Source organism: Brienomyrus brachyistius, chromosome 23 (genome assembly GCF_023856365.1).
Source record: "Brienomyrus brachyistius isolate T26 chromosome 23, BBRACH_0.4, whole genome shotgun sequence".
NCBI lineage: Eukaryota > Metazoa > Chordata > Actinopteri > Osteoglossiformes > Mormyridae > Brienomyrus > Brienomyrus brachyistius.
The window spans coordinates 13,724,670-13,746,117 of NC_064555.1; the positions used below are offsets into that span (position 1 = coordinate 13,724,670).

At 42.9% G+C, this 21,448-nt stretch overlaps 1 protein-coding gene across 1 annotated transcript in view; it reads right to left on the reverse strand.

Annotated features, from left to right (window-relative positions):
• LOC125718645 (protein S100-A1-like) overlaps positions 1-21,448 on the reverse strand; it is a 217,968-nt gene that overhangs the window by 179,704 nt on the left and 16,816 nt on the right. The gene's annotated exons all lie outside the window — the stretch shown is intronic.

Here is a 21,448-nt window from a genome sequence, read left to right on the forward strand (position 1 = left end):
GCAATATATCGTACATTCTGAAGACACAATTCAACGATAATAATCAGGACGGAAACAGTAGGGATCCAGCATCTATGCTGTTTGCCCCTTAATGATGCTTTATTGCTTTTTCCACAAGTACTTTGAAATGTTTCTTTTTGCATGTACTATCATGCTCGCCTTACAGTTGAGAGTAAAACTTGGGGTCTGTGTGCCAGTTATTTGGTGCCCCAGCAGCATTTCAGTGGGTTAAGGGCCTTACTCGAGGCTACAGAAAAGACTAGACTGTTATTTAGGACTGACGCTCAAACCAGTAACCTTTTGATTAGAGGTACTGACGCTTAACTCGGTGCACCAAATAGAACGTAAGCTGTGAGTGTTAAATTTCCTTAATGACGACAGAAGCGAAAAGATAAAGACTGTAATATGTCAGCAGAACTCGCTTAAACACCTTCGCCTTGCGTCCGGGGACTGTGGGTAAAAAACAGGGTCACAGGAAGAATATCAGTCACTGCGTGGGTGTGCTCCCCCGAGCTGACACCCGAGGACGGGGCTGGCTTTCAGAGAAACAGGCTTCTGATCAAGCATCTTCAGGCTTGACACCTTAAGGCGTGTTTCCTCTCTCTGCGCCGCTTTAAAGCTTCTTTCAAATTTGTAGGCCACCACTGTTGCATGGTATCTTATTTCGTTTCTCCCTCACCTCATCTAACCCTTTCGTATTTGGTGGTTTGTGGGGGGGGGGGGGGGGGGGGGGTCACAGATGCTGTAAGTGGCATGGGTAGCTGAGAAACCCTCATGGCTATTCAGCATTTATCTGCATTTTCGCTGCTGCTTTCAGCATCTCACAATCAGCATCAACCTCTGAGCACCACCAAACTTCCTGTTGAAATTCTTGATAAATAGCACTTGGTTGTTGCTCAGAGTCACATTTTGCAGTTTTGCTGCAGATCTATTTGTCAGGCTGCTGATTTACTCACTGCTCACTGCGTAGCTAAGAGTTGGAAGCAGAAGTCTGATTCCCTGCAAGTGAATCTGTTTGCCCACTTTTCTCCAACAATAAGCTTTGCTTTGAGGGAAAGCATTCAGTAAGCCAACGCCGTCCATCTTCATCTTCTTCACCAAGCTTTTCTTAGTGAGGGTTGAGCTGTAAATCTAATTTAAATGCAATTTAACTGAAGTTTTTGGAGACAGAGAAGTTTTTATTATTGTAATGGATATGATTGCTGGGTTTAGTTGATGACTCAAAGACATGACATACACTGATCAGCCATAACATTAAAAGCACCAAGACATAACATTTGGCACCAGGATGTCAGCAGCAGATTCTTTTTGTCAAGGTGAGGCCTCCATGGATCAGACTTGTTTGTTCATCACATTCCAGAGATGCTAAATCGGATTAATCTGGGGAATTTGGAGGCCAATTCAACACCATGAACTCTTTTTCATGTTCCTCAATCCATTCCTGAAAATTTTTTTTCCGGGTGACACAAAACATTACCCTGCAGAAAGAGGCCATTGGGAAATACCCCTGCCATGAAGGGGGGTATTTGCTCTGCAAGTTTAGGTAGGGGGTAACATCCACATGAACGGCAGGACCCAAGGTTTCCCAACAGAACATTGCCGCACGCATCACACTGCCTCTGATGGCTTGCCTTCATCCAATAGTATATCCTAGTGTCATCTCTTCCCCAGATAATTCACATATACGCATCCAGCCATCCACATGATGCTACAGAAAACATGGCTCCTTAGAGCAGGCTACCTTCTTCCATTGTTCCGTGGTCCAGCCCATTTTAGGTGCTTTCAGAGATTGACAGGGGTCAACATGGGCATTCTGACCAGTCTGCAGTATGGAGCCCTGAACACAGCAAGCTGAGATGAATTGTGTGTTCTGATGCCTTTCAATCATAGCCAGTAGTAACCTTTTCAGCAATTTATACTACATTAACTCTCCTGTGGGATCAGACCAGACAGACTGGTTTTCGCTCCCCATGCGCACCAATGAGTGCTGAGCACCCATGACCCCGTTGAGGGGTAATCTTTTTGTAGGTACTGACCACTGCATACCAGGAAGACCCCAGAAGATGTGCTGTTCTGCCGATGCTCTGACCCAATCTGCTAGCCATCACAATCTGGCTTTTGTCTACGTCACTTAGATCCTTACACTTGCCCAATTTCCCTGCTTCCATCACATCAACTTCAAGAATTGACTATTCACTTGCCTATTATTTAAGGGCACCCTTGACAGATGCCATTGTAATAAGACAATCAATGTTATTCTCATAAACTATAAGCAGGGATTGACATAACTGGTATGCAACTGGTACATGCGGCAATCGATTGTTGTAACAGCGTGAATGTGTACGATAATGCATTTGTGCTGATATGGAAAGAAATTATCATGCATTTATGCTAATTTGTACTTCATTTGCGGTATAGAGGTTAAAATGCAGGATAAGGTTTTGTCATATCGGTGAAAATGCACATAAAATGCGTTTCTATCAAGCAGTTGAGTCCTCTGTGACTGTGACTCTTTATGCTCAACTGGTTGGTAGAAACAAAATCTTGGTCTGGATTTGTGGTCTCTGGAGCTGAAGTATGGCTTCCCAAATGCATGTTCGTTATTGTGACAGTGAGTGCATCTGTCTTGTTTTTGGTCGTCATTCATTTTTACCATTCAACCGGGTTTTAAATCCAACCATCCATCCATTTTCCAAACCACTTATCCTACTGGGTCGCGGGGGGTCTGGAGCTTATCCTGGAAGCCGGGTTTTAAATAAGAATTACTATTAATGAATGAAGTACTGTTTGTTTTGAGAAATTGTACAACAGTGCAGTAATGTTTGAACACCATCAGACAAGCAAGGTAAAATGTAGGGTTAAGAAATTGGTGCAGGCATGTCTGATATGGTGATGACATACTTTATCAGGCAATACCCTAAAATCCAGCAAAGTTTAACGGAAACTTAAACTTCATGTAGATGAAACACGATAGTATCTTTCTACAGGAAACCCGTATGCACTTTGAAGCAGGTTTTTCCCGGGTGCAAACCATGCAAAGGGACTCTTACAAATCTTGCCCTTCATTGTTTGTCAAAGACATGGAAAGACTATGAATTGGTCATGAAAGGGAAAATGAAAGAACGGTAGATTGGTTTTTATATCCAAAACAATACAAGTTTCTGCAAACTATCACGCAAACACATTTTTGCATCACTGCCTTGTCAAAGGACCATAACATAGTTCTGTTAACACTCACACCTTTCCTGGAGAAATATTGGCAATCACTTAAAAGCCCGGGGGGCTATTCCGCAATGCGGGATTCCTTGTCAGATTTAAGGTAGTCTGGGCTAAATGGACTTTATCTTCATTCCCTTGCATTTATCTCTGACTGCAGAAATCCGAAGTTATTCATCTAAGTTAGAAGTCCTGCTTCATGAGACGCCCCCCAGGGTTAATGTGGTCTCAGTTTGTCTTTCCTCTGCACCATTGTCTTCTGACTTTTTTTCCCACTGAGATTTTTCAACACTGCTGAACGTTCAAGGCTACAAAAGAGAATTTGTGATGCTGCATTTGTGTTAAGGTGCCACAGGGAGGACATCATATAAAATGCCCTATTACTAATGGCTTTGATCATGTTTTCAGGGGAACCCTGGGGGGAAAAGTTTTAAAACTCCACCGGGATCTTTGTCCATGAATAACCGTCATGCCACACACCTGTATGTAGGAGCCTTCTCCTCACTTTCTGTTAAAGTCATGTTTCTTGGTGTTTACCATGGAGTTCCGGGGACTGTAATGGGGGATTTCAACCCAAAGGTATCCTCAATAGAGCACACAGAGTTCAAAGTTCACGCACGTAATGCCCTAATGCAGGGGAACCCTGGACAGTCCACGTTTTTGCTCCTTCCCAGCTCCCAGCCAATCAGGAACACCAAATACCTGGTACAGGCACGCTGGGAGCTGAGAGGAAGCAAAAATGTGGACTATCTGGGGTTCCCTGAGGACTGGGTTGGGAAACACTGCACTAATACATCCTACCCTAGCAAAACTTAGACGCTGATTAATATGGATAACAATGTAAAAGTCTGGGCACTGAAAGATGTTTTTGGGGAGATTGAAGTTTTTTTATTTTATATTATTTATTATATATTTATATTGTACTGTGTTTCATAAGGGGGGCGGCATGGTGGTGCAGTGGTTAGCACTGTTGTCTCACACCTCTGGGTCCCAGGTTTGAGTCTCCGCCTGGGTCACATGTGTGTGGAGTTTGCATGTTCTCCCTGTCACGCCCTCTCAGGCGGAACCCCCCGCCCACTCGTCAACAGCTCTGCCCGACTAGGCAGGGTTCCCCAGGTGTTCCGGATAATCTCACTAATGAGGACTCCCTGATAAGCAAGGAGCACAGTTAGCTCCTTGCGAAGTATCGTGCCATTTCCAATGAGCCATACCGAGCAATTACTTGTCTCTTGTGTTCCTACTACTCCTTACCCATTCTGTATTCCTTTTGTATTTGCCTTACCTTGTCCTCTTCCTCTCCCCAGACTCGCTCCCACTCCTGACCCGTCTCCCCTGCTGATCCCGGCTTCTCCCGTTCCCCTTTCCCTGTATGGTCGTGTCCTGTGTGACGGTGTAGGACTGACCTTCTGGCATTCGACCCCTGCTAACGGCATACGACCATTCTTTTCGGAATACCCCTTTATTGTATCGCGCTCAGCGATCGCATTAAAGCATCTATCTGTGCGCATATCTGGATCCTCGCCTGATTATTCCGCCTCCGATCACACTCCCCATGTCGTCGTGGGGTTTCCTCCGGGTACTCCGGTTTCCCCCCACAGTCCAAACACATGCTGAGGCTAATTGGAGTGCATGTTGTGTGAGTGTGCCCTGCGATAGGCTGGCTCCCCATCCTGGGTTGTTCCCTGCCTCGTGCCCATTGCTTCCAGGATAGGCTCTGGACCCCATGCAACCCAGTAGGATAAGCGGTTTGGAAATTGTATGGATGGATGTATTTCATAATTATATTCCGTTGTCAAGTTCTTTTCATTTTGTCCCTGCAAAGACAGCAAACACGGTATATAAAAACACTTATTTAAAGGATAGTCAGTAGGACTTTTTCTAGAATTTAAATGAATCCACCTCTATTCCACCTAGCGGCAGCCACAGTTATCAGTCAAATTATGCCTTTGAAACTCTGCTTGGCAGACAGAGGTTGCAGACTATCCGCTCTCTAAGTCGATCATAATCCTTCTCATCCTTGCTCACAAAATCACAATCACAAAATATCACATCGCGATATCTTAAATTTACCAGTATCCCAAAAAGCCCTAGCATGAATGGCTGCAAAAATGTGTGTTTTTTTTAAACAGCGTGAACATCTAGATCAGTGGCAAAAACTGCAGGCTAGAAACGAGCTAAATGCAACTTGTCCGACACTAAAATCCCCCCGGCTGGAAACAGACAACAACAAAACATTTGTGCAGGAGGAAGTGCAATGCTACCAAGCGGACCAGTTGTTGTAGTCTTCGTCGGCACCACATGTAATTACATTTCTGGGGTGGTGTGTGTCAGGCTTCAGCATAAGCTGTGATGTAGGGTGCATGTCTACACCGTATCTAGGGCGATGATTCAATGCAGAAGTATATATCAGCCTTAAAGCATCAAGGTTTCCAGTTACAGAGTCTACTGGTGTAACCGGCTTCAGCTACATCCTACTGCACTTTGAATGCACTAGTCTCCTCAAGAGTATATCAGAAGTTCCCCTGAAGAAGTTTTAGGGATATACAGGGAACTTGATGGAAATTAAAAATCCTGGCCTAAGTGTGACTGGACAGCAGGAGTTCAAGGAATGTCAGACGGCTTATTCTTCGAAAACACTCAGTCAAGCGTGCAACTAGGTTCCTGTCAACTGCCCCTGAAGCTTTATGACAGCAAAAAAAACTCTTCTCTTTGCATCTGCAAACACAGTCCTCACCCTCTTCCTCTTCAGCGTGTTCTGCGTCACAGATGAGAACAGAAGTTCTTATATGCATATCCTTGGTCTGATTGCTATATCGCTGCCCCAAACTACTGTCAGCTGTTATGCAACTTGCAGTTTTTTTCTGCCTTTCTCTCTTATCATTTGTGTTTTTCAAACGTTTGTGTTATCTCGCCAAATGTAGAGATCTTTAAGGGGCACAGAAGAGGTCTTGAGAGGTTTAATTATCTGAAAATGTTCAACTTTTGTTCAAAATTGGTACACCGCTTCCAAGAAACAAGCATAACATAAATAACCAAAATTCTGAATTGCTCGACTTGTTGTCCAACGCGCTTCTGGTTTCGAACTGGAAGGAGTTATGGAGAATTACAGGGCCGCAGAGTTTCCATGCTGCAAAGGCAGCACAGGAAACGCCTCCAGAATAAGGCGATTCTTTGTGCAGTTTAGCTTCCTCACGGGGTTTATTTAGTTCCCTTACAAACAAATCGGGGAGTTTCTTCCATATCAATACTACTTTTGTTGTTCTTTGGCGAACTGAAAAAGATATGAATAACTCGTCTGGTTTTCCCATTAATAAAACGAGTCCTGGTGTGGCCTGAAAATGCCTTAAATGCTGCCATTTAAGTCCTGTGTTACCAGAAGTCAGTGTGTTTCAGTGGCTATAGTGCAGAACGGCCCTTTGACACTATGAAAGGGTAACGTGACACTAAAATAAGGATGTAGATTTGGGTGTGGATGGTAGGGACGTCCCATACAATACTGTGGGAGTACTGTGTGTGTTTTGCGGGTGGGGGGTTTAGGGTTGATTTGGTCTCTATTAATCTTGAAACCAAACCTATGGCCCTGCAGGAAACCAATAAATTCCCCTCGATATTCATTAATGCATTAACTTTGGTCATTTTCACTATTCCCTCCAAGGCTTCTGTTCCATCCATTTTCTGTAACCGCTTGTCCTATTCAGGGTTGCAGGGGATCCGGAGCCAATGGGCACAAAGCAGGGAACAACCCAGGATGGGGAACCAAAGCCATTACATGGTACACTCACACCAGTCACATCAATGGGCAATTCGGTAATTCCACACACATGGAACGCAGGTCGCAAAGGTGGAGGTGACAATGCTAACCACCGCATAGCCACGCCTTTTATTCTTTCTGGTATTTATACTTGATATCCTCAAAAAATATATATCTACAATATGGCGGACATTGCAGTGTAACACTTCCGTAGCCAGTGGGTTCAGTGGGTGGGTGTCCGTATGACCGGCCTTACAGATGCCGTCACAGACTCGTCCGTGTCTGAAATGCTGAAGCAAGATGTGTTTTCAACAGCAACCCCAGGTTAAGACATCATGCACTTCCTGATCACATGTTCTGTGACATTTCGCAATCAAACATTTGAGCCTTAATATTATGTTAATATCATTTCTTATTAACTTTTATTAAACTAAAAGCTTTTAAATCCCATCCAAACATCGTATTCCATGAATGAAAACCACCAAGCTGAGGCATCCTGTTTTAAAATATTCAGGCCAAAATGGATAAAATACTTTTCTGAAACACCACCCAGCAATTGAACTGAATTATTGAGTTATACACTGTGAGAAAAAAAAATGACCATTTTGTACCTTTGAGGGTACAATTACTTATCATTGGGGCTGTACCCTCAAGGGTCTGCCAGTTTTTCCTGAAAATGTATAGTGACCAAAAGAACGGGTCTCTTTTAGACTTGTTTGTGCTAATCACCAAAAAGTTGCCTCTAGTCAAATGACCAACTTATACAAACAGCCGTACCAGATAAAATATATCACTCATTCTGGGACTAACAAGGCCTTGTCCTGTATCAGCCTGCTACCAATGGCCTCAGCTGAGAATGACTGGGGCGTCACAATGCTGCAGGATGTCACTGCAGGAGTCCATGCGAGAATCTTGTGAAACAGCTGATGAGTTCAAAACAAGGCAGAACAAATAGATGATTCATTTCCATGGTTATGTAACTATTAACTGGAAAATAACAAAATTTTTAATAAATTGAAACCTTATTGATCCCTCTGGGGAAATTCTCATTACACATTTCTCAACTTGCTCTTTATAGATATGAACAAACTGCCTGTGAAGGGCAGCCACCCACAGCAGGGGACCCACAGGTGTGCTGAGGCTGGGCTAGAACCAATAACCTTTTGCTCATAGGCACAGGGGCTTAGCCTATTGAACCACACACTGCCCCCTCATTGGCTGGTCTTGAATTATGTGCTCAAATACGGGTGGGGAATTAAAGGGACCCTGTAAGAAATGGTAAGTTTTTTGGTTAAAATATACTAGAATGAAAAGATTCAAATGCAGACAACAATTTTGTAAATATTGCAATATGATAAATATGCAATTAATAAAAAAAGCTGATCTATCTGGTCGTTTTTTTTTTGAATGACAAAGAAAAAGGAATCCATTTGCGGGTAGAAACCCACAAGGATTCAATGCTGCAAAAATATTGACTTCAGACATTATGTCATGTGAATTTTTTCACATGCCTGGCACAGTCTTCAAACGTGCTGTAAACACAGTGTCTAAATCCAGGTCTGTAGTTATGGGAGTTACCCGTAACATTACCACATAAGTAGATATTAGCCTGCAGGATTTAGTTCAGACAGAGTCTGGACAGAAGTGCATGTTAATTTAAGGGAGGCTGTTTCACAGAAGTAGAAGGGGTAGGACCTCCCGCTGATTTTGAGATTAAATGATGAAATAAGTAACTTTGAAGTGACTCATTCTACAGTTTTTTTGTCATTTAAAAACACATTTTCTTTTTTCTTTGGAAAAATCCACTATTGTAATTTTGTATAACGTATTGTCTTCTTACCTCCTCAATTGTTTTAGGTACTAGCCAGCCAGTCCTGGTTTCATTGGCTTAACTGATGTCATTTTCTAAAAGCAAGGCGCACAATGATGTCATCTTTACATGTACTCCACTTTTGTAAATGTGCATGTCCTGCTACTGTGTAGTCAGGCCTGTGTGAGCCTGTACTGGATAAACTGCTGGAAGACAGATGACTAAAATGGTTGAACCTTGACCTTGACATGCCCTTACAAAAAGAGCTTGACTGATTGAAACCTGGGCTTTGTTGAATATGTGTGGCGAACCTCTTGTAATGACAACTTGCATATGCAGTGCTGGTTGAAACCCATATGTTGCCCTGAGCAAGAGTCATTGCTGGCACCCTCCCCCGCCCCCCCCCGCCCCCCCGCCCCCGCTGCGGTCGACGTGCTAAATCAGTGTTCCCTCAGAAGATCATGCCCTAGGTGGTCGCCTATTTTGCCTGATGGGATGGGTGGCACTGTGCATGTGCACGGCCCTCACACAACTGATATCGGGGGGGGGCAAGTTTACTGCTAATGTGGTCAAGGAAGTAGGTCTATTGACCTACAGAATATCGTGCAAGAGTCAGAATGTCGGTATTACTGAGAGAAATCAAAAAGATATGGTTTGAATAATTTGCCTTTCAATACTGTAACTGCTAACTTGTTCAGACCTGAAGAAGGTATGTGGCTGTTTTGAAATAGGTTACACCCACCTCCTATCTCTAGATGTGTTGGCGTGTTTTTTTTTATTGCTAAAAATGTAGCCTCTTCTTCACTTGTGCAGAGCACAACATAAGTCATCTGGACACTGGAAACATTTATGTTTTGCTTTCGTTCTTGAACATCGTTAGAAGTCTTTAGGATATTTAAAGATGTTTAAGAATATCTTTAAAGCAAACACAGTTTGGCTTATTAATTGTATACGTGCACTTCCTCCACTGACACTGAATACCAAGAATGCATAGCAGTTCATTCCACAGAAGGGAAGGAGTCAACATACATGTGTGGGTCTGTCTGTGATAGACGTGTTGAGGCAAAAAAGAGATTCAGCCCACATCTGCGTTCATAATGGAAAACATTATTTAATGCTTTGCTGGAATTTATGTTTGTGCTAGTCAGATTACTTTATACAGCTAATTCTAACAATGTAACGCCGATATCTAGCTATCTCACATCATTGCATCTGGCAGACAGAGAATTCACATTGGGGTAAAAGACGGTTGCAAGAGAACATCGACAACACCCTTTTACTAATCCTTAAAAAAATCTAACGCGGGCACCACATAACCTGAAAACACAGCGAGGTCAGACTGTAAAGTACATACACAGTGGGTAATTTATACAACAGCTAATGACAAAAGAGAGTGGGACAGGGTTCACATATGATACAGGCAACAATAAGGAATACAACAAGTATGTACAACATTCCCAGCATGCCCAGCGCAATTACTGGGCGCTGCTATGTTGAGCCATCTCACTGCGCTACACTGTAAAGCGAGAATAGTATCTTGTTCACACTGACATGTGTCTCACTGAGAACAATCCACTTAAGCCTGTTTAAAACAATAAACCGGTTCTCTGACAGCTTTGTCAAGATTTCTACTTGTGGTGCAAAGGAAGTCTCATTGCATTGTTTTAGGTTAATTTTGCAAAATAGTTTCTGAGAAAATGTGCTTCTTCACACTCCTGAAATAATGGATTTTCTCAATATGCAGTGACAATTTAAGAGTAAAATCTCCGGGAGTTTGGCTTGCCTCTGCCTTCTTGTCTTTGCCTCCCTAGTACTCAGACAAGTAGTGTGATTATTTATGTTATGATCAATAGCACCATGAAAACAAGCTAACAGGTTCCAAACTGGCACATCCACCTAAACGGTCAGAAGTTCTATCCCAGCTCCTATTGTCGTAACTTTTATCTTCGCGAGAAAAATACCCAGCTGTATGAAGAAGTGTAAAGGTTAACAGTCATATCATTCATTAAGGGACTAAGTAAAATAATATCATGGTAGTGATTAGGCACGTGCAGGGGGGTGAGACTGGGGCTGCCTGAAAGCCCCCCCCCCTTGATTTTCATGCAAAATCTCCTGATCGTGAAAATGTATCGAACGCCCTAACCCCCAGTCCCTGATTGGAAAAATTTACTGAGTGTACGGTTGGCCACGCCCCCCATTGCAGCACCCACTCTTCGAAAGGTCTGTGCATGTCACTGGTAATGATCACCATGCAGCTGAACTGTGATGTGGCATGATTCACAGTTTCTGTCACACCTGAGCACGCCCGGATACTTACAGTCTCCCTCGCAGCCCAACAGGAGGAGTCATCTCAATGCTCACTGCAATTTATCAACCCAAGTATCTGCTTGCATCCGTCCTCAGTCCAATCCAGACTAAAATAATCAAAATTCCCATATGAAGTATTATTGCATTTAACTAAAAAAAATTTAAACATGTTATTTTGTCATTTTAGAAAACAGTGCCAAAAGTATTTATTACCAATAAATTTGGTAACACTTTACGTAAGGCCATGGTAAAACTCTATATTATAAAATCAGTGACTGCTATGAAAAAACTAAAAATACAAAACTCTTGTATTTTGCTTGGTTACTTATGGTTATGGTTAGGGCAGGGTTGGGGTTAGGGTTGTCATAGTCAGCGTTAGCATTTTTCCCATATAAAGATAGGTATACCCTACGTGTGTGTGTGTGTGTGTGTGTGTGTGTGCGTGTGTATACTACACTGAAAAACTTTCGTGATTAAAATGAAACTGTGCTAACAGAAAAACGGAACATGGGGAGCATTTCACAGAAGCCGGGGAACTTGTCATAAAGTGGCTGGTTTTGGTCAGCTTGCACTCTCGCAACCGACCCCGTTGCATGTCTCGGTTATCGTCTCTGAGCACGCAGGACCAGGTGTTTCTCAAACAGCTAACTAGTTTCACGTCAGTGTAATTTTTTTGGGAAGCGATTCTTTTTTTGATTCGAAAGGCTAACGGTTACCCTTTGAACTGTGGGTTTGTCTTCAGCTGTGTCTTGGATGATGGTCAGTGTTTTTTTTTTGAGAAGAAAGCAGAAGGCTTTGTGAGGAACATCCAAGTTGAAGGCGAATCACCAATCACAAAATCAGACTGCAGACCAAAATGACCCATATACAGAAATACTGAAAGCTTCAGGTAACATCTCAGTCACCTTCTGACAGATAAATCCAAGGCCAGGTAACAGCACGTCCAACTATCGCTCAAAAGAATTAAAAGCTCGATTTGAGTGAAAACTTCACAGTGCTATACGTCTAGCCATCAGGTATTCCAGATAACTCCTAGGGATGATGGCTGTGAAACAGATAAGGCAAGCAGACGTCAACAATCCGCATATCAGTACCTTCACAGATACCTTTATGGAATCTCAGCTGCGTAAGAACCAAATACTGATCTATCTTGATTTTCTTCATCAGTATCGAGGACTGAGCATGATGGCTCATTGTGTAGACTCATAATTCCAGAATGAGTTGTTTCAGTCTAACTTCCATTGTTTGCATAGAATAGAATGTTTTCATTGTTGTTGAACAAGCTCCAAGCCCCTCAGTAACCTAGCACTGGACAGGTGGTTAGAAGACAGATTTTATGTAACCTGTATTAGGATTAGCCAAACGTGGGCTTGAAAATGATTGTAGATGAAGTCATTTTAACAAAACACAAACTCCAATCTTATATATTACGTAAGGCAACATGTTGACTAAAAATCCCGACAATGACTTAAAAAAATTTGGGGGGAATAGGTCATAAGGTCCAGATAAAATTGCATTTTGTCCCAAACACAAAAAAAATAGGACAAATAGCTTCTAGTATTGGTTCAAAATGGGGCACAACATTTTGTTTTTCAATTTGGGACAATCCTGTAAGATTTGAGAGGGGGGGCAGCTCTTGGATAGGGATGCAAAATCATGTTTGAAGCATGACTTGTGTCAGGGAACTCATGATGAAACTATTGCTTTTCAACAACATCCCTGGGGGGGAGCCACTGCTCTCGGCTAACTGTTTTATTTACGGAGTGGTGGGTTTGTGTGGGTTTATGGTGTGACGTGTCATAGCATATGCTGTGAAAACCCAAGATGGGCCCATGTGGGATTGCGTGGGTGTCTTTTGTGATATAATGCGACGAAGGGGGACTATCGCAGGTTCTGCAGGAAGAGGATTTCACTCTTCATAGACTGGAAGCTGCCTATGTGAAGATAGAGAGCGAATTCGGGCATTGTTTCAGCCGGCTATGGAAATGATGGAGATGTGCTCAAAGAGTTTTCCATTTGGTGCAAGCTGATAAGGGAAAGAGGATGTGAAGGCAGACGACACAGTGATGACATTAGACTTTGGAAATACGCTTTGAGGAAGAGTATAATTAGGTATTTTATGAGAGTAACCTCAGCTGGTGGACTTTTCAGCGGTACGGAACAAAGGGAAATTTTCTGAGGGGTTCATTCATTTCCAGTAATGGTATCTAATACTTGATAAACAGCTAATTCCACCAATGTAATGCTGATGACGTATATAATACTAAATATATCTATTTTCCGATTTTTATGGCTGCTAATAAACGCATCCAAAACGGTTAAACTTATGAAATCACTGGCATGCCCCTCGGTTGTTTTACTGGTCCATGAAATTTTGTATGGATGCAAATTAGCGCTGCTGGTTTTCAACAGAACGGAACACCTGACTTTTATATTGTTAGCACAATGCTCGACTTGACGAGCTACCAAAGAGCAGCCTATTACAGTGAATAATAGGTTGGAACACTGTGGGGGTTGGGGGTACAGCATGGTCAGCGAAACGCCTGAGCTTAACACGTGATCCAGGGCTCATTTGGACTCACTCAGGGCTTTGGCCCCCAGACGCCCGTGACACGTCTGCTGCAGGTGGTGACAGTCAGGCGGCGGCACGTGCTCTGGTGCCGGAGAGGCCTTGTGGTCTCGGGAGGTTTGGAGCTTGGAGAAGGAAGCTGTGGTGCATCTAATCGGCACTGAAATGTACCACTATGGAAATTCGCAAATAGGCCTCCCTTGTTCCATTCCGGAAGACGGAGACAGTGATGTTTCGACGGCTGGTGGCAGCTGCTCCCATCTGATTACCTTTAGCTGGATGCTCCTGCAGCCGCATGCAGACATTATTCCTTCCTTCTGCAATTTTTCAGACTCTCAGACAAGGACACGGATGCCTCCCGGAAATGCAAATGGGCACACAGCACAATTATTTGATGTCTGCCAGCATAAACACGGCCGGTTAGCTCATTAGCATCGGTCTTGGCGCTTCATTAACTCACGCGAGACATATTGCAATAATAAATTTCAATGTTTTCCAAGCGAGACATATTTGCTTACTGAATTCAGGTTTAATATGATACGGAGGTCACACAGATGTGGCCACCTGCAGCAAAACAAACAAATGTTTCGAGGTGCAAAAGAAATTGCTTTGCGTATGTAAATGTGTATAATATGAACATTGTTCTCTCTTAATCTGCTATGGCAGCTAATACAAAAATAAGGATCTAGCAGAACCACCTCTATTTCACACCAGGTTTGCAGTGTTGCCATCACCTGCCACTTCTGTGGAAAGACAATCCTGGACAGAATCACGCAATACATGTGGCAAATGCACTGAACTGGAGCCATATCAATGGGAGCTGCAGAATGTTAGCACAAGACATCCGGGATATGGATATAAAGTGGGCAAACATGGTAAAGAAGGGGAAACATCCGGTAAGGTTTTGTTTGGTGACAAGCACCATCGCAAAGCAGATGTGCGGAAGCCATGCGGAACAGGTGTGGGACCGGGATCGTGACACACACACACACACACACACACACACACACACAACAGGAGCAGGCCCCAGAGCAAATCACATGTTTCCTTCACAATAAACATCAAACAGCCTCAGTCTGACTGAGGATATTTAATATTGAAACAATAGTTGGAACATCGTGTCACCCATAGGCTGATCTCCTCCCAGGTGACTGGCCTGTCACCATGCCATGTTCGCCACACCCTGATTGGAGGGAGGTGTCCGTGACGTCATATCCTGCACAGGAATACTGGCTGGGCATAGTATTTATTTCTGTTATGTGTGATTGCTGTTTGCTATGATTCATGAGGTATGAATGGTCTATGAGCAGGACACTTATAATTGGCTGGACAGCCTGAACTAAGGAGGACTGCCAGCTATCTGATAATTTAACTAATTTCAAACAGTTCAGACTGTCTTTATTTTGGTCTCAAGTCAAAACTTCTTATTGGAACTCAGTTGAGTCAGGACTGACTTCCCTGATTTCCTCAGACCTCAAAGATGTTTGTTCATTGTTAAGCAGGCTACGCTGGACGCCAAAGCTGGGGTGGGACTCAATTAAATAATTGTCACCCTGTGAGGCTATAGAAAGAGGCATGTGAGCCGGCAGGCTGCAGTGACACTTCTCAGCATAGCATTCAAGTGGCCCTGGGGTCCGTTTCACACTCATTTCCTCATTAATCGCTGGCTTTTCGGTTCCGCCTTCGTGTGAATGAATGGGATACTGGACATAGATCTTGTTTCTCGTCTAGATTTGGGGCCCAGGATTCTCCATCTGAGTGAGAATGAGGGACATTGGGACAGCAGCATTTAATAATTTAAGGGATTGGATACCCTTCATACAATAGTCAGTTATGGTAAACGGGCAGGATCTTTAAAAATGAAATATGCCACGGGCTGAATTTTTAACTGCGTATCTAATAAACATAATTAAGCAATAAATATAATTGATAGATTTTTTTCCCTGAGTATAAATGTTTGAATGATATGGCACAGTTACAAGATTTTAAGATGATATTTTGGTCATACGCTAAATAACATTCCTGGCAAGTAAACCTTTCTTGTTGTCCCATTTTATCCAAAGCTACTAATAATAATAATTTTTAAGCAGTAACATAACTGTACGCTTTATAGGAGTTCAGCTTTCAGTTACTGAGTGTGTGTTTTGTTTTGGTAAAACTCTGAAATTCTGCATGTATTTCATTTAAATTGTGCTGCTGATGAACATTTTGGTATTAGGAAAACAAAGGAGTTTATATGATCGCCTTCTTTAAAAATTGTGTTATCGTGCTTCTGTCCATATTTACAGAGCTTTTCGGTATGAGCTTCATTTTTCACAAAAAAAAGTCCGTATCGCAAATTCAGTTAGAAGCTAAAAAATGTTTTTCATCCAGGGGCTTAAGGGATTGAACAGCAGTTTCCATGCAGATTGCTCCATGGAATAGGAGCAGATTGCTAAGACTGTCCAAGCGCTGGTCTGCACAGCTGCCTTTGCATGCACACGGCCCTGTCCCTTATCCCTCACAGACCTCAGCCTGTGCTATCGGTGCTTTTTATGTGAAGAAAGTGGTATGTTTCACCAAAGCTGTTCGAGGGGCGCCACAGTATGATTACAGGTGCAGCCCCCCAGTCGCCGACTTTGACGGTTGGCTGGGAATGTCTGGAAAATGGATGTATAGGAAAATAAGCAGTTGCATACCAAGCTTTAAAATGCAGGTCACAGGTCACAGATGGGTGCGTGTGAAGCTGAATATCGTGCCAGTATGTAATGTACACTCAGCGGCCATTCTATTGCATGCACTTAGCAAATATCATGTAGGACCCATCTTTTGGTTTGAGGGTAGACAAGTTCTGTGTTTAGAGAAGCCTTTCCGCACGCCACTGATGTGCTGAGCTGTTATTCTTGCGCTGGGCCTTCCTGTAAGCTCCAATGACTTCCTCTCATTAATAATGTATTTTCAGCCACACAAATGCCATTGACTGGGCGTTCTATATTCATTGCACCATTGGCCTGTAAACTCCAGACTCGGGAGGTTGACTGTTTCTGAGGTGCTTGAACTTCATGATTATCATGTTGCATCCAAGAGGCATCTTAGGCGTCCTGATGCTTATCCACACAGTAACTGAAGCTCCGGAATGTGCCTGCATGTAGTATGTATTTAGTTACAGCCACATGATTCCCTGTTTGGTGGAACAGGCTGTTTGTATTAGTGAGCACGTGTATCTAACAAACCGGCCATTGAGGTTATGTGTACACATCAAGTGCACAGCTATGCAGTACATTCTCACATTCTTTTACTTCAGTACAATATGTGGAGATTTTTTTTTTGGCGTCTGAGGAAGAAATGCAACGGCCACAGGAATGTAAAAAGTTACAGACTTAGGAAAGTGACTGGCAGACACTCCTCTGTAGTTTCAAGATTCAGTTTGACCTGCAGCTCTGATTGGACCCTCTGTTTTTCCAGTTAACATTTCGAGGAAAAAGCTGCATGTGAAAAGCTGTGCATGCTGAAAAGATTCTGCTTTCAGCTAAAGTTTGAAATGACAAAATTGTCAGATCCCAGGATTGTCAGCTAGTTTAAAAAAGCAAAGTAACTTGAGATGTCAAAAACTAAGAACAAATGTTCTTTTTATCTCCTTTATTCTTTCCACATTTATTTTAACAAGACCAGCAATGAAATGTCTTTCCTTTTGCATTTCTGTTCTCTGCTGCAAACCACAGGCGCATAGGATCACGGAAGGCTGCCGCTCATTGGTCAGACTCATCGACCTTGCTCTAGCAACAGCCCTCCCTTGAAGCTTTAACAAACAAAACAGAAACGTTTCCCAGAAGTCAGCTGACGCAAAGTTTTAAAGAGGGAGGGGCTGGTTTCTGCATGAGGCATTGAGTCAATGAATGTTTTATGTGTGTTTTAAAGTATAGTCAATGAAATATGCAGGTTTGAGCAAATAATATCAATGAATGGGTCAGTCATATCCATTTTGAACATATTTTTACGGGATTTAAGGATAACTTATTTTAGAAAACGACATTAATATTCATTTTAACAACTTTTAAGGTAAAGCAAGCAAACCTGTTCTCATTAAGTTCACTTTATGTACATACATATATACAATACTACAATAAATGCATTATAATTTCTTGTCACATCGGCGAAATGCACATAAAACACGTACGCATTCGCATTGTCACAACAATCGATAGCCGCACGTATTTAAAGGTGAATGCATACTTTAACATGAATACCGTACGTATCGCATGTATTTAAAGGTGGAATGCGTACTTCAAGGTGAATGCCACAATCCCTGTCTATAACATTATGCATGCAGCCCTTGTTTCTGTGCTGTTGTATGTTTGCATTTGCTGTTGAAAAAAGCAAAGGTAACTATACATACGCGTAAATAATATATAGGCGAGAAGTAAATTTAGTGCCTTTGGTACTTAGAATCAATGCAGTTTTCTGCAGCCAATGTCAGTGTAATTTTAGCTAATATGCTACGTATTTTCAAACAACTAGGGTAGCAAAACAGAGCAGTTAGCCTTTGCACGTATTGTAGTTTATGTAGAGCGCGTGTATAATTGCTAAATAACATCACCGTGCTACAATTAGCTGCCGCCATAGCAGAGTGTCATTTGCGGCTGTGTTTTCCCGTCAGCTTAAGCTATCCTGTCGTAATTCACCCCGTGCTGCCAGGCTGGAAATAAAAGGCCGATACTGCCCTGCAGTATCACATAGTTTGAAATGTGCCTCGGAAACATTGCGTGGGAAACCAGATACTGTTGGGCAGCCTTCAGAAGGCTGGGAGGAACTTTTTGATACCTATTTATCTATTATTCAGATTGGAAGGGCCGCTTGGTCTGTCAGGAGATCTCGTCTTAACGTGTAGTGGTTGAAAGACAAAAGAAACACCCCAACAACTTGATGTATTTTCTACATCTTGATGTGGTCATGGGATCTCAATGACCGTTGGGTTTTAATCACTTGGTCCTTCGCCTGAGTTCATGTAGCATGAGCGGGAAATGAGAGCCGATTCAGTGCAAGTGTCATCATGCCATCGGATATGTATAGTCATTATGTTTCAGTGGCGCCCTTCAAATAAGCGCACGCAGGGGTGCTGAGCTGCTGGGAACGGAGTGATGGAGCAAAGCAGATTAACAGGATGACAGCGGAGATCAGAGGATCGGTATTTACATGTGGGCGAATCAATTGAAGCCAGTTGCACTTTGAAATGTCTGCTTGTTCAAAGGGGGTCAGTCTGTGCCAAATCAACCAATGTCCAGAAAAGTTCCACGAGCATCATTCCTGATTTTGATGAAAACTTGCTATTTTGATCCTTATAGAGAACACTGAAAATTTCCCCAGGTTTTATTGAAAAATTCTGATGCAGTCCAAAGTTATGGCCCTTTCAATTTTGGGTGCCACGCCCCTTTTTCGCACTCGCGAATCGCGCATATAATTTGTAAGGGATTTCAGGAGACCATATCTTCATTTCTAAGCATGCTAGAGAGCTGAAAATTGCTCTCCTGGTCTGGGCGTGGCACCCAAATTTGAAAGGGCCATAACTTTGGACTGCATCAGAAGTTTTCAATAAAACCTGGAGAATTTTCAGTGTTCTCTATAAGGATCAAAATACCAAGTTTTCATCAAAATCAGGAATGATGCTCGTGGAGCCCCTGGTTGATGTGGCATGGACTGACCCAAGGGTCTGATTATACATTATTTAATAAGCAAACACTGCTGCTCCTACTGCATAATTCCTCTACAAGCCTGATGCCTCTCTGTGTTCCCGGAATGTTCGTCTGCTGCATTTCATGCTCTTGAATAATCTTATTAGATTTCTGCATTGTTACTTGTTATTGTGTTGCTCCTGTTCCAACACTCAGCCTAGCTGCACTTACACCTAGTTGACTCCTTGACCGCATGTATATTTGCAATAGGCTATTTGCCTGACTTGTATGTCACTTTGGACAAAAACTTCTGCTGAATATGTAAAATGAATAAGGAACCATATGAAGCAAACACATCACATGACTTAAAATGTGATGAGGCATAGAGACAAAGCTTATTGCATTTATGTGGGAAATACTTTTCTCCTTCTGAAGCTGCAGGCAAGATGAACTTCATTAACCTTCAGCCTTGTTTGGGGGTTTCTGTCAAAAATGAAATTTGAATGGTTTCATTTATCAACCGGTCCAACTAGCAGCCTTGAGACACAAAGGTCAGATAACAGCATGTTATGCAGATTTTTCTGTTTTTTGAAGGATCTAAGGAAGGTGACCCCCCAAATCTCTGCTGACATATTTCCCATAATGCTTTATCACCCCTACCCCCATTTTCCCCTGTAAGAGTAGTTCACAGTATCCTTAACCTGAACTGGGACAATGCAATGGGGAATGTGACTAAGAATACATTCAGAGCACCCATATCAGTGTACTTCTGGCACACCTGCTTAGATTTTCCCATGACTCACAGTGGGGGGGGGGGGGGGGGGGGGTCCTTAAGACCAACCTGATTGAAAGAACAGCCGTGAAGCTTTATGACATGGTCTGTTATGTTTCCCGTGATCTGCATGACAGAAAAGTGTCCGGGTCTAACCTATAAATGTCTAATGAATTTTTCTTTCCATTATTGATTCACTGTCATTTAATCTTATCATTTCACCCCTTAGGGTGGTAAAACCTTCGAATTGATCAGACACTACATTTGTTTTCCCACCTGAGAATGTCACCCTGGCAAATTATACAGCTAGAATATGAGTGCCATTTGTTAGGACTGTTTGCATATAAAATATCGACCCTTTACCCTCTTATTAGGTTGGATTAAACTTCCTGTTTGGAATTAGATACTACTTATTTTGAAGGTAGAGCTTCTAACAGGGATTGGAGCCTTGAGTTCAGTGTTTCCCAATTCGGTCCTTGGAGACCCACAGTCAGTCTGTGTTTTTGCTACCGCTGAGCTCCCTGCCAGACAGTTCACATTTTTGCTCCCTCAGGAGACTGACAGGGAGCAGAAATGTGGACTGTCTGTGGGTTCCCGAGGACCAGATTGGGAAATACTGCTCTAGTTTATAAAATAAACCCTTTATTTAAACTGAAATATTCTTATCTTTAAATTAGACATACCTTTGGAAAGCATCAGCCTGTTTGTGATTACCGGCAGTATTGTTCAGCCTGTGACTGAATAGGCTGAGTCAGGAAGTGGCTGGCTCACGCTGATCAGATTCTCCACACACATCTTTTTCATTGATGGAGCTGATCATTTGAACTTGATGTGACACATTCCTGACGCCCCAGCCTCCATTGTCCTGGCTTCCCCGGAACAGAACAATGCCCGTCTGGGGAGGTCTATATACTCACGAGCATGTGACCATGGAGAGTGGCTCTTGGCAGGCCCGGGCTTGCTCCAAGGACTGTGCACTGCCACCTGTGTTTGTTTATTCTGCAAAAACCGTCAGGGGAAGTCCACCCCCTCACCTCCCACGTTCATCTAACTTTCCATCAGGATCAATAAAATCTTTCTATCTATCTATGCATCAGCAACAACAAAGGATCCAGGCTGGTCTGCTACTTGCCTGATCAATTTCAGACAGCTGAAGGGTCACTGTGCCCTAACACCACTTTCTAGAATAACGATACTTCATTGATCCTTATGGGGACGTTCTGTTTTCCCCTCCCCCGTATCTTGGCTCTCCAATACACCGTAGGCAAGAGCCAGCATAGCAGATGGCAGCCACCTGTAGCAGCACCCAGGGTGCTGGGGGTTAAGGGCCTTGCTCAAGGGCCAACGTACATGACTAATCTGCTGGGGCTGGGCT